Source organism: Palaemon carinicauda, chromosome 18, assembly GCF_036898095.1.
Source record: "Palaemon carinicauda isolate YSFRI2023 chromosome 18, ASM3689809v2, whole genome shotgun sequence".
NCBI lineage: Eukaryota > Metazoa > Arthropoda > Malacostraca > Decapoda > Palaemonidae > Palaemon > Palaemon carinicauda.
The window spans coordinates 66841916-66853090 of record NC_090742.1 but is presented as its reverse complement, the minus strand read 5'-3'; the positions used below and the strand labels follow the sequence as shown (position 1 = coordinate 66853090).

Sequence of the window (11175 nt, the reverse complement as noted above, 5' to 3'; positions counted from 1 at the left end):
TTTATTATTATTATAATAATTATAAGCTAAGTTATACCCCTAGTTGAAAAAGCAAAATTCTACAACCCCAAGGGCTCGAACAAGGAAAAATAGCTCGGAGAGGAAAAGATGCTGTGAGCCCAACGGGAAAAATAGCCTAGTGAGAAAGGAAACAATGAAATAAAAAACTACAAGAGAAATATTATTATTATTATTATTTTTATTATTATTATAATAATTATAAGCTAAGTTATACCCCTAGTTGAAAAAGCAAAATTCTACAACCCCAAGGGCTCGAACAAGGAAAAATAGCTCGGAGAGGAAAAGAGACAATGAAATTAATTACAAGAGAAATTATTATTATTATTATTATTATTATTATTATTATTATTATTACAAGATAACCTACAACCCTAGATGGAAAAGCAAAAGGCTATAACCGCAAAGGCTCCAACAGGAAAAATAGCCTAGTGATGAAAGGAAACCCGGAAATAAACTACAAATTATTATTATTATTATCATTATTATTATTATTATTATTATTATTATTATTATTATTATTATTATTATTATTATTATTAGCAGCAGCTAAACTATAACCCTAGTTGGAAAAGCAAGATGTTATTAGCCCAAGGGCTCCAACAGGGAAAAGTAGCCCAATGAGAAAAGGAAAGGACATAAATAACCCACAAGAGAAGTAACAAATAACCAAAATAAACAATGTTAAGAACAGTAACAACATCAAATTAGATCCTTCATATATAAACTATAAAAACTTTAAAAAAAACGAGGAAGAGAAATATAAAACAGCGCGTCCGAGTGTACCCTCAAGCAAAAGAACTCTAATGCAAGACAGTTGAAGGCCATGGTACTTTATGTTATTTTGATTAAAATTGTATGAAGGCAACTGGATGGAGAAGACCATTAATGTGGAGAACAAATTGAGCTACCAGAGCAAAGTTTTTTGCGCACCTTGCAAATAGTGTTGATTTTGAACACTTGCTGGATGCAAAGAGCCAAGTCTGCTTAATTTACCATGGGACGCTGTCCTAATATTCTTTATAATATATAGAGGGTTTTTTCTTGTAATGGGATAACTTAATAAGCGATAATTTCGTGAAAATGAGAAATTGATTGGATATTGCTGTGAGAAAAATATCTGCGCCCAGTCTTAGGGAAACTGGAAGGTAGTATATTTTCAGTCTTAAACTTCAAGTAACCTAATATTGAAAATTAACTCAATTTTTTATGTTAGCGATTCGGTAAAAGTTTAGTATCAATGCTAGTTTGATGAAGATATAATGCAGTGACTGTACAATATAACAAAAGTTATAGGTCTTTAAAAATAGAGGAAGGTATAACTAAAATGTATGGTATGAAATGTTAATTGCGAGGATGATAAAAGGGTTAATACATTAGTTGATAAACTGTTATGGCAATCTGTGGATGCACGAGAAAGGAAATGTCCTTATTAAAAGCGTGTGTCACTGGCATTACCATTCTAAAATGAGACCAGGAGGTTTTTAACGGGGCCTTGGTAAAGTTATTACTGTGAGATACGGGACAGATGATCATATTGATATAGACCTATGGCGAGTTGCAAGGTTTTCGGCATTGCTATAGACTATAACGGTTAACTGGTCTCACCATTTACCAAAATGACAGAAACGACGTAAATATCTTTATCATTATAAATTTGTTCAAACGCTAATTAAACATGACATCAGCTAACAGTGTTTTGTACTGTATGTATGGTGGCCGCTAGTTTTAGCAACTAGTTACGAGGGCTACCATAGCCATTTTACTTAGTGTTCTACATTGTGATCATGTATCAATAGAATGGCTAAGCTCTTAATCTATCATTTGTTGAATAAAAATCCATACATCTGTTTTGACAAATAAACAAGGAAATAAATGAATGAATAACAATTTGAACAAATAGGCCTATAAGTATCTTGAAATAGGGGAGACTAACGTTGTCTCATAATTAAAAAATAAATGCTCGAGTTTTGCTGGGTAATGATATAAACAATAAAAGACATGCTTTAAGCATAGCTATTGAGCGTTGAAGATTTATGTATTTTATCTATGCTTTTAAAAGGAAATTATGTATTTTACATAAGTTTCTCGATATATATATATATATATATATATATATATATATATATATATATATATATATATATATATATATATATATATATATATATATATATATATATATATATATATATATATACGGTTCACTTTCCCCTTTGCCTACACATACATCGAATAGTATGACCTACTCTACGTATTCTCCTCTATCCTCGTCCACCTGACGACACTGAGATTACCAAACAATTCTTCTTCACCCAAGGGGTTAACTACTGCACTGTAATTATTCAGTGGCTACCTTCCTCTTGGTATGGGGTAGAAGATACCTTTTAGCTGTGTTAACCAGCTCTTCTAGGAGAAGGACACTCCAAAATCAAACCATTGTTCTATATTCTTGGGTAGTGCCATAGCCTCTGTACCATGGTCTTCCACTGTGTTGGGATAGAGTTCTCTTGCTTGAGGGTACACTCGGGTACACTTTCTCTTCCTCTTGTTTTGTTAAAGTTTGTATAGTTTATATAAGAAATATATACTTAAATGTTACTGTTCTTAAAATATTTTATTCTTCCTTGTTTCCTTTCCTCACTGGGCTATTTTCCCTGTTGCGCCCCTGGGCTTATAGCATCCAGCTTTTCCAACTAGGGTTGTAGCTTAGCAGGTAATAATAATAATAATAATAATAATAATAATAATAATAATAATAATAATAATAATATTCAGGAAATGAAAAACCGGGGGTGGGTCTGGCATCAGTATTCAAGCCGGCCAATGACAAATATAATCAAGAATATTTAATACTAAAGGCAAAATCAAGACATAAAGCAATCATATCTTTTATTTCCTTATTCAATTCCTCCCTGGGCTATTTTTCCCTGCTGGAGCCCTTGGGCATATAGCATCCTGCTTTTCCAACTAAGGTTGTAGCTTAGCTAATAATAATAATAATAATAATAATAATAATAATAATAATAATAATAATAATAATAATAATAATAATAATTTTGTCTAATACAGAAGCGTTCTTTACATTATAAAAGTTTTGAGTCTAATACTCAAGATAAAAGAAAAAACATTTTGAAAATATATATATATATATATATATATATATATATATATATATATATATATATATATATATATATATATATATATATATAATTAAGGATTTATATTCTCATAATAAGAATATTTGAAAATTTGTTAAATAACGCCGCTTAACGCGCCCACTATCAGTGTCTTCATTGTTTACATTTTGAAGTTCAAAGCATGTGAGGTTATTATTATGATTAGGAGAAGGAGATTTACACCTCTTGGCCTATTTGCGTTCATTTCTTTTCTAATTATGTACGTAGCTATTGAACGTGCACCTGAAATATAATATCTGTGATTAGGGACTGGGATATTCTTATTTGTTTGTGTGCTGTGGTGTTGATTCCCCTGTAAAGTATTAGGTTTTTTTGTGGCATAGGTAATCTGTTAACCTACGATAAACTACTGTGGATTTGTGTTTACCTTAGAGTACAGTAAGTTTGTTCAAGTCTTATGAATTTGGGATGCACAACGTACCAAAGTTCATGTGTGGCAGCCTGGTTATTTGTTTTTATACTCTATGCGGAGCCTTTGTAGTTTGTTGGGACAGGCCTGGAACCACCAGACAATCAAGTAAAAAATGTGCGAAATCGACCAGCAGCATCGCGATCGCCGGAGAATATTGTTAAAATCATCACATCGAATTTTTCATGGGAAGTTTAACAGAATGAAATAATGAATTCACTAAATTTGTAAATGCTTTCTAACAACCCCCCTAAACACTGTCGCTATCATACAAACACCACAAACCCACCTAACCTAACCTAGTAGTTCTTAGGTCACAACCCCTTGCCAGGAACATGCCCTGGCCCCTCTACGTAAGTCTCTCTCCTACACAAAAAAAAGCTATGGGCAGCACTCTAAATTACTCTAAATTATAGCTTTAAAATGATAAAATAAATTCATATTATGGTGTATCGGATCATAGTGAAGAACATCTTCCCCATAAGGAATAACAATTTGGCTAGTAATAAGAAAGATATCGCCTGTCCCAACAAACTATTTTCTACCCGTCTAGGAGTATGCTACTGTAGATTTGGTTATAAAATAAGTATGTGTGCGTATGTAGATTGTCTAGGTTACCAGGGCTGGTGCTTGCATAGAAAACAAGAATCTGGGTGTATGTATGATAGCAGCCACCTGTATGTATTATTTTGTCTAACTTTGAGTATGGCAGTGTAAGGGGTGGTTTCAGGGGGCCGTTAGTTCCCCCCCGTTAGGTAAGTAGGGAAGGACACGGGTTGTAGGTTAGTTTAGGGGGGAACGTTTAGGTTAGTTGATGTCCATTTTTAATGAATGCATGAGGAACTGGCCGCTGATATACAAAGGCTCCTTCATTTACTGGTCTTCACTTGTGTCTTGCTATGCTCACAATTAAATATTATTTTTCAATATTAAACTTACCCGATAATCATGTAGCTGTCAACTCCGTTGCCCGACAGAATTCTATGGAGGGATACGCCAGCTATCACAATACTAGAAGGGGGTGTATTTACCAGCGCCACCTGTGGCCAGGTACTCAAGTACTTCTTGTTGACACCTCCTCAATTATTCCTCTGTCGTGCTTCCGGCAAGACGTTCTGGGATACGCTTATGTTCTTGGAGTATTTTCACGACTTTGGTGAAGTATTTCTCTTTGATTTCGGCTGTCGCTTTACTGGAAACTTCTATATTAGCTTAGTTAGCTTTTGGAATTAATTTGATTAATTATGGTGACGAGAGAGTATGAACTCTCGTTCACCTTTCAATGGCCGACCCTTCCCTTAGACGGAAGTGTTGGTGTCTAAGAGAGTATAGACTCTCTTTCTTAATTTTGCTTAACAAAAGTTATAGATTTATTTTATATCTCTCCGCCTCTTATAGGCCTCTTCGATTAACTTCCTTTTATTATAAACTCATTAAAATTAATTTTTATATTTGTTTATATTCGACCTTCCTAATAGTAGGCGGTCTTTTACCGAAGTTAATAAACTTTGAGCCCGTCATTTCGGTTTTACCTGTTAACATATTATGCTATTTCCGCCACAGAGTTTGAAAGATTTTCTTTGACAGTCTCGTACTGTTTTCAAAGTTGAACTAACGTTTTGTTTTGTCTCTGCAGTTGTTGACGTTCAGAACGTTCAACTTGCACTCTATCGTTACGATAGAGAAAGAATGTTCACGGTTTCACGTTGCAGTAAGAGTAACCGTGTCTAGCGTTTTGTTCATTCTTTCTTAACTTAATGGTTTTGATCCTAATAAAGGAACTTTTCAGTTTTTTCCTTTAACAATAATATGTTTTAACGATATATATGATTGGGCTCTTCTCTCAGGTTCTAAGTCAAGAGAGAGAGAGAGAGAGAGAGAGATAGAGACGGAGGGAGAAAGAGGATAAACGTTTCATTCAAGCCTGCCAGGCGTACGAGTAACGTCATTATCGATTTTTGCTCTTCTCCCTAGTCTCTTTAGGGGAAGAAACTAAACGTTTCTAGAGTGATCTAGTGTTTAGTCTCTTTCCAACCACTGAATTATCTTTCATTAGATTTTTCTGTTACATTGTAATTCTGTTTTCGCAATTACTAACTTTGAGAAAGGATAGAATTGCGTATTTCAGGTACAAACCACTTAAAGTTTCGAGTTCAGTGAAATAAGTGCAAACAGAAATCAAAGTGATAAGTGATTAGTGCGTGAGGGTACTTTTGTGCGCGCCAGTCGTCCTCCCAGTCCGGGACCTCTTGCAAGCTCCCAAGCCCAGGGGAGAAGCAATGTCGAAGGGCATAAGGGTTCAGCAGGCCTTGATCGGCGCACAGGAGTATTCTCGGTGGTTGTGGGCGTGTCTTACCGAGACCGTCACTCCCACCCGCAGACGATTGAGCCCTTATTTTGCTCGTCTGCAGAAGAGATTAGGGGAGAAAATAAAGGCAGAGTAACGCTGGTCTCAGGTCTCAAGACCTCTTAAACGTTAAGTCCAGACCTATGCCAGACGTACGAAGTTAAAGTTCACAACCCGAATGCAGTCATTGGGTTAGCTCTGACTCTCCTCAATCATCAGTTGTACACTCCGCCTACGAGGAGTAAGGTTCTGCCACAACAGATCTCTGCTGTTAAGGCTTTACCTCAGCAGAACTTAGTGTCTGCCGACCCCTAGTTAACTCTACTGCAGTCCATACAGTCACAACTTTCGGTCTTGATGCGTGAGTGTCGGGCTGAGAGTGTTGCGCCTCCGCCTCCGCCTACACTCCCCCCCCCGCCTATGATCGCTCCGCCTGATCACAGTACCACCTGCCAGGCGTACGATGTTGTGAACTCTACTACAGTCCATGCAAGCACAGCTTTCGGACTTGATGCGTGAGTGTCGGGCTGAGAGTGTTGCTCCTCCGCCTCCGCCTACACTCCCTCCACCTACACTCGCTCCGCCTGATCACAGTACCATCTGCCAGGCGTACGATGTTGTGGCCTCTACTACAGTCCATGCAAGCACAGCTTTCGGACTTGATGCGTGAGTGTCGGGCTGAGAGTGTTGCTCCTCCGCCTCCGCCTACACTCCCTCCACCTACACTCGCTCCGCCTGATCACAGTACCATCTGCCAGGCGTACGATGTTGTGGACTCTACTACAGTCCATGCAAGCACAGCTTTCGGACTTGATGCGTGAGTGTCGGGCTGAGAGTGTTGCTCCTCCGCCTCCGCCTACACTCCCTCCACCTACACTCGCTCCGCCTGATCGCAGTACCACCTGCCAGCAGTTCCACCTGCCAGGCGTACGATGTTGAGCCACGTGCTGAGTTTGCTGTTCCCTGTGGTGTTCAGCCTCCGCCTTCCTTAAGGCAACCTTTACATTGGGATCAGGAGGATTATACCTCTCTTCCTCCGCCTCCACTTGCTGCTCCACCAGTGATGCAACACTCGGTTGAGGTACAACAACCTCTCCCGTCCATGAGTCAGTCTCCTCAGCTCTCGCTGCAGCGAGCTCAACCCTCCACAAGGCAAGCACCACAACACCTTAGCCTTGCGCCTCAGGAGCCTCAGCTTGCGAGACATTTACCTTGTTCTGCGCAGCCTCTTCCTCATCGCGCTCCGCTCACACCACAGGAACTGGAACTTGCTACTCCGCTTCCTCCAACCGCTCAGCAAGCGCAACCCTTGGGTTCAACCACTCATGCTAGGAGTCAGCCTCCTCCACCCATGCGCCTTCCTTCTGCTTGTCTTTTATTCAGCCTTTGCAGACTGAGCCTCAGGTGTTCCCTCATCGGAGTCTTGAAGAGGAAACCACAACTATTGTTGTTCCAGCTCGTTCTGACTCTGCTGTTCAGCATACCTTACCTCCATTTTCATACCATGGTTTAAACCCCATGCAAGCATGCATAAAGCACTCTAGCACTGGTCATGGAATTTCTGAGAAATGTTAAACGCCATGCACACGCTCTACTTTCCTTACAGCAGGCTCTGCTTACAGCAGGCTCTGCTTACTACATGCTCAGCATACAGCATGCTCTGCATTCAGCATGCTCTGCATACAACATGCTCTGCATACAGCATGCTCTGCATTCAGCATGCTCTGCATACAACATGCTCTACATACAGCATGCTCTGCTTACAGCATACTCTGCATACATCATGCTCTGCATACCTTACCGCATGCTTCTCAACACATCTTGGGTTGTTGCCAACTCACTAGACTGTCAAGCAGTTTCATAACGTTGCCTTCTAGTCTGCTGCTTTTGCACCAGTGAACCCTCACTCAGAGAACTTAGCTTTTCTAGGATAAGGTCCCTGTAGATGAGAAAGTTCTTTTCTCCCTCCTTCTGATATTCCCTTGAGGACTCTGTCATTTGGAGGGAGCCTTTAGCTGCATAACCTCTTATGGACTTTTATTTAAGCATAACATGCTTACAGGGAAGGTAATGGTTCCACTTCAGCCGCTAATCCCGTCTGTTACCACACCTGCTCCCATAGACCTTGAGCTGTGTTGCATGACATGCAGTCCAAGCTTAGTCCTTGTTAGAGAATTTTTTGTTTACGGAGTCAATGTGTCACGGGGAAGACGTTCAACAACCAACAGAAGGGACTTGTTGTGACGCAGTGCGGCAACCTCAGCAACCCGTTAAGGAGTTGTCTGTACGACCCAGACAGTCTAGACAGATTCGGGTTGTCACTGTACTTCCTCGCTTGCCCATGATTGACAGTTTACAGACTGTGCAGCAGTATCATGATCTTGTGTCCGGCTCCGTCAGACGACTGGCTTTTAAGAGCTCCCACAAGTCGTCGCTGTCTGGAGATTTTCAAATGGACTATGGATCTGACCAAGGAACTGGGCCTCCTGGTCAATTTTGAGGAGTCTCAGCTCGTTCCATCCCAGACCATTGTCTCCTTGGGTATGGATCTTCAGAGTCGAGCTTTTCGGACTTGTCCGTCGGCCCCAAGGATCTTCCAAGCCCTAGAATGCATCCAGAGCATGCTGAGAAGGAACCGATGCTTAGTCAGGCAGTGGATGAGTCTAACAGGGACATTTTTATCGCTGGCCCTGTTCATCGAGTTAGGGAGACTCCACCTCCGCCCCCTTCAGTATCATCTAGCTGCTCACTGGATAAAGGACATGACGCTAGAGACGGGCTCAGTTCCTGTTTCCGAAGAGATGAGGTCTACTCTAACGTGGTGGAAGAACAGCATTCTTCTCAAGGAAGGTCTACCATTGGCTGTTCAGACCCCCGACCACCGTCTCTTCTCGGACGCATCGGACACGGGCTGGGGTGCGACACTGGACGGACAGGAATGCTCGGGAACATGGAATCAGGAGCAAAGGACACTTCACATCTATTGCAAGGAGTTGTTGGCAGTTCATCTGGCCTTGATAAACTTCAAGTCCCTCCAGCTTAACAAGGTGGTGGAGGTGAACTCCGACTACACCACAGCCTTGGCTTACATCTCCAAGCAGGGAGGGACTCATTCGAGGAAGTTGTTTGAGATCGCAAGGGACCTCCTCATTTGGTCAAAAGATCGAAAGCTCACGCTGGTAACGAGGCTCATTCAGGGCGATATGAATGTCATGGCAGATCGCCTCAGCCGGAAGGGTCAGGTCTTCCCCACAGAGTGGACCCTTCACAAGAATGTTTGCAGCAGACTTTGGGCCCTGTGGGGTCAGCCAACCATAGATCTATTCGCTACCTCGATGACCAAGAGGCTCCTCTTGTATTGTTCTCCGATTCCAGACCCAGCAGCAGTTTCGTGGATGCCTTTCTGCTGGATTGGTCCCATCTCGACCTGTATGCATTCCCGCCGTTCAAGATTGTCAACAGGGTACTTCAGAAGTTCGCCTCTCACAAAGGGACACGGCTGACGTTGGTTGCTCCCCTCTGGCCCGCGAGAGAATGGTTCACCGAGGTACTGCAATGGCTGGTCGACGTTCCCAGGACTCTTCCTCCTAGAGTGGACCTTCTGCGTCAACCTCACGTAAAGAAGGTACACCCAAACCTCCACGCTCTTCGTCTGACTGCCTTCAGACTATCGAAAGACTCTCAAGAGCTAGAGGCTTTTCGAAGGAGGCAGCCAGAGCGATTGCCAGAGCAAGGACGACATCCACTCTCAGAGTCTATCAGTCTTTATGGGAAGTCTTCCGAAGCTGGTGCAAGGCCAATGCAGTTTCCTCAACCAGTACCACTGTAACCCAGATTGCTGACTTCCTGTTACATCTAAGGAACGTAAGATCCCTATCAGCTCCTACGATCAAGGGTTACAGAAGTATGTTGGCAGCGGTTTTCCGCCACAGAGGCTTGGATCTTTCCTCCAACAAAGATCTACAGGACCTCCTTAGGTCTTTTGAGACCTCAAAGGAACGTCGGTTGTCCACTCCAGGCTGGAATCTAGACGTGGTCCTAAGGTTCCTAATGTCATCAGGATTTGAACCGCTCCAATCAGCCTCTTTTAAGGACCTCACATTAAAAACTCTTTTCCTCGTGTGCTTAGCAACAGGTAAAAGAGTAAGTGAGATCCACGCCTTCAGCAGGAACATAGGTTTCACATCTGAAACGGCTACATGTTCCTTGCAGCTCGGTTTTTTGGCTAAAAACGAGCTTCCTTCCCGTCCTTGGCCTAAGTCGTTCGAGATCCCAAGCCTGTCCAACATGGTGGGGAACGAACTGGAGAGAGTACTTTGCCCAGTTAGAGCTCTTAAGTACTATCTAAGAAGGTCAAAACCATTACGAGGACAATCAGAAGCCTTATGGTGTGCTATCAAGAAGCCTTCTCTACCAATGTCTAAGAACTCAGTTTCTTACTACATCAGGCTTCTGATTAGAGAAGCAAATTCTCATCTGAAGGAAGAAGACCTTGCTTTGCTGAAGGTAAGGACACATGAAGTGAGAGCTGTGGCTACTTCAGTGGCCTTCAAACAGAACCGTTCTCTGCAGAGTGTTATGGATGCAACCTATTGGAGAAGCAAGTCAGTGTTCGCATCATGCTATCTCAAAGATGTCCAGTCTCTTTACGAGTACTGCTACACCCTGGGTCCATTCGTAGCAACGAATGCAGTAGTAGGCGAGGGCTCAGCCACTACATTCCCATAATCCCATAACTTTTTAGCCTTTCTCTTGAATACTTTTTATGGGTTGTACGGTCGGCTAAGAATCCTTCCACATCCTTGTTGATTTGGCGGGTGGTCAATTCTTTCTTGAGAAGCGCCAAGGTTAAAGGTTGTGATGAGGTCCTTTAGTATGGGTTGCAGCCCTGTATACTTTAGCACCTTTGAGTTGATTCAGCCTCCCAAGAGGAACGCTGCGCTCAGTAAGGAAGACGATCTTATTAAAGGCAGAGTAACGGTTCAAGTCGACTTCCTTACCAGGTACTTATTATTTCATTGTTATTGTGGATAACTGATTATATGAAATACGGGATACTTAGCTATCCTTTAGTCTTGTACACTGGTTTTTCACCCACCCCCCTGGGTGTGAATCAGCTACATGATTATCGGGTAAGTTTAATATTGAAAAATGTTATTTTTATTAATAAAATAAATTTTTGAATATACTTACCCGAT

The 11175-nt window shown here is 41.6% G+C and overlaps 1 protein-coding gene across 3 annotated transcripts in view; it reads left to right on the top strand.

Moving 5' to 3' along the window:
• The window catches only part of LOC137657872 (uncharacterized), a 122368-nt gene that overhangs the window by 46979 nt on the left and 64214 nt on the right, over positions 1–11175 (top strand). The window lies entirely within an intron of this gene.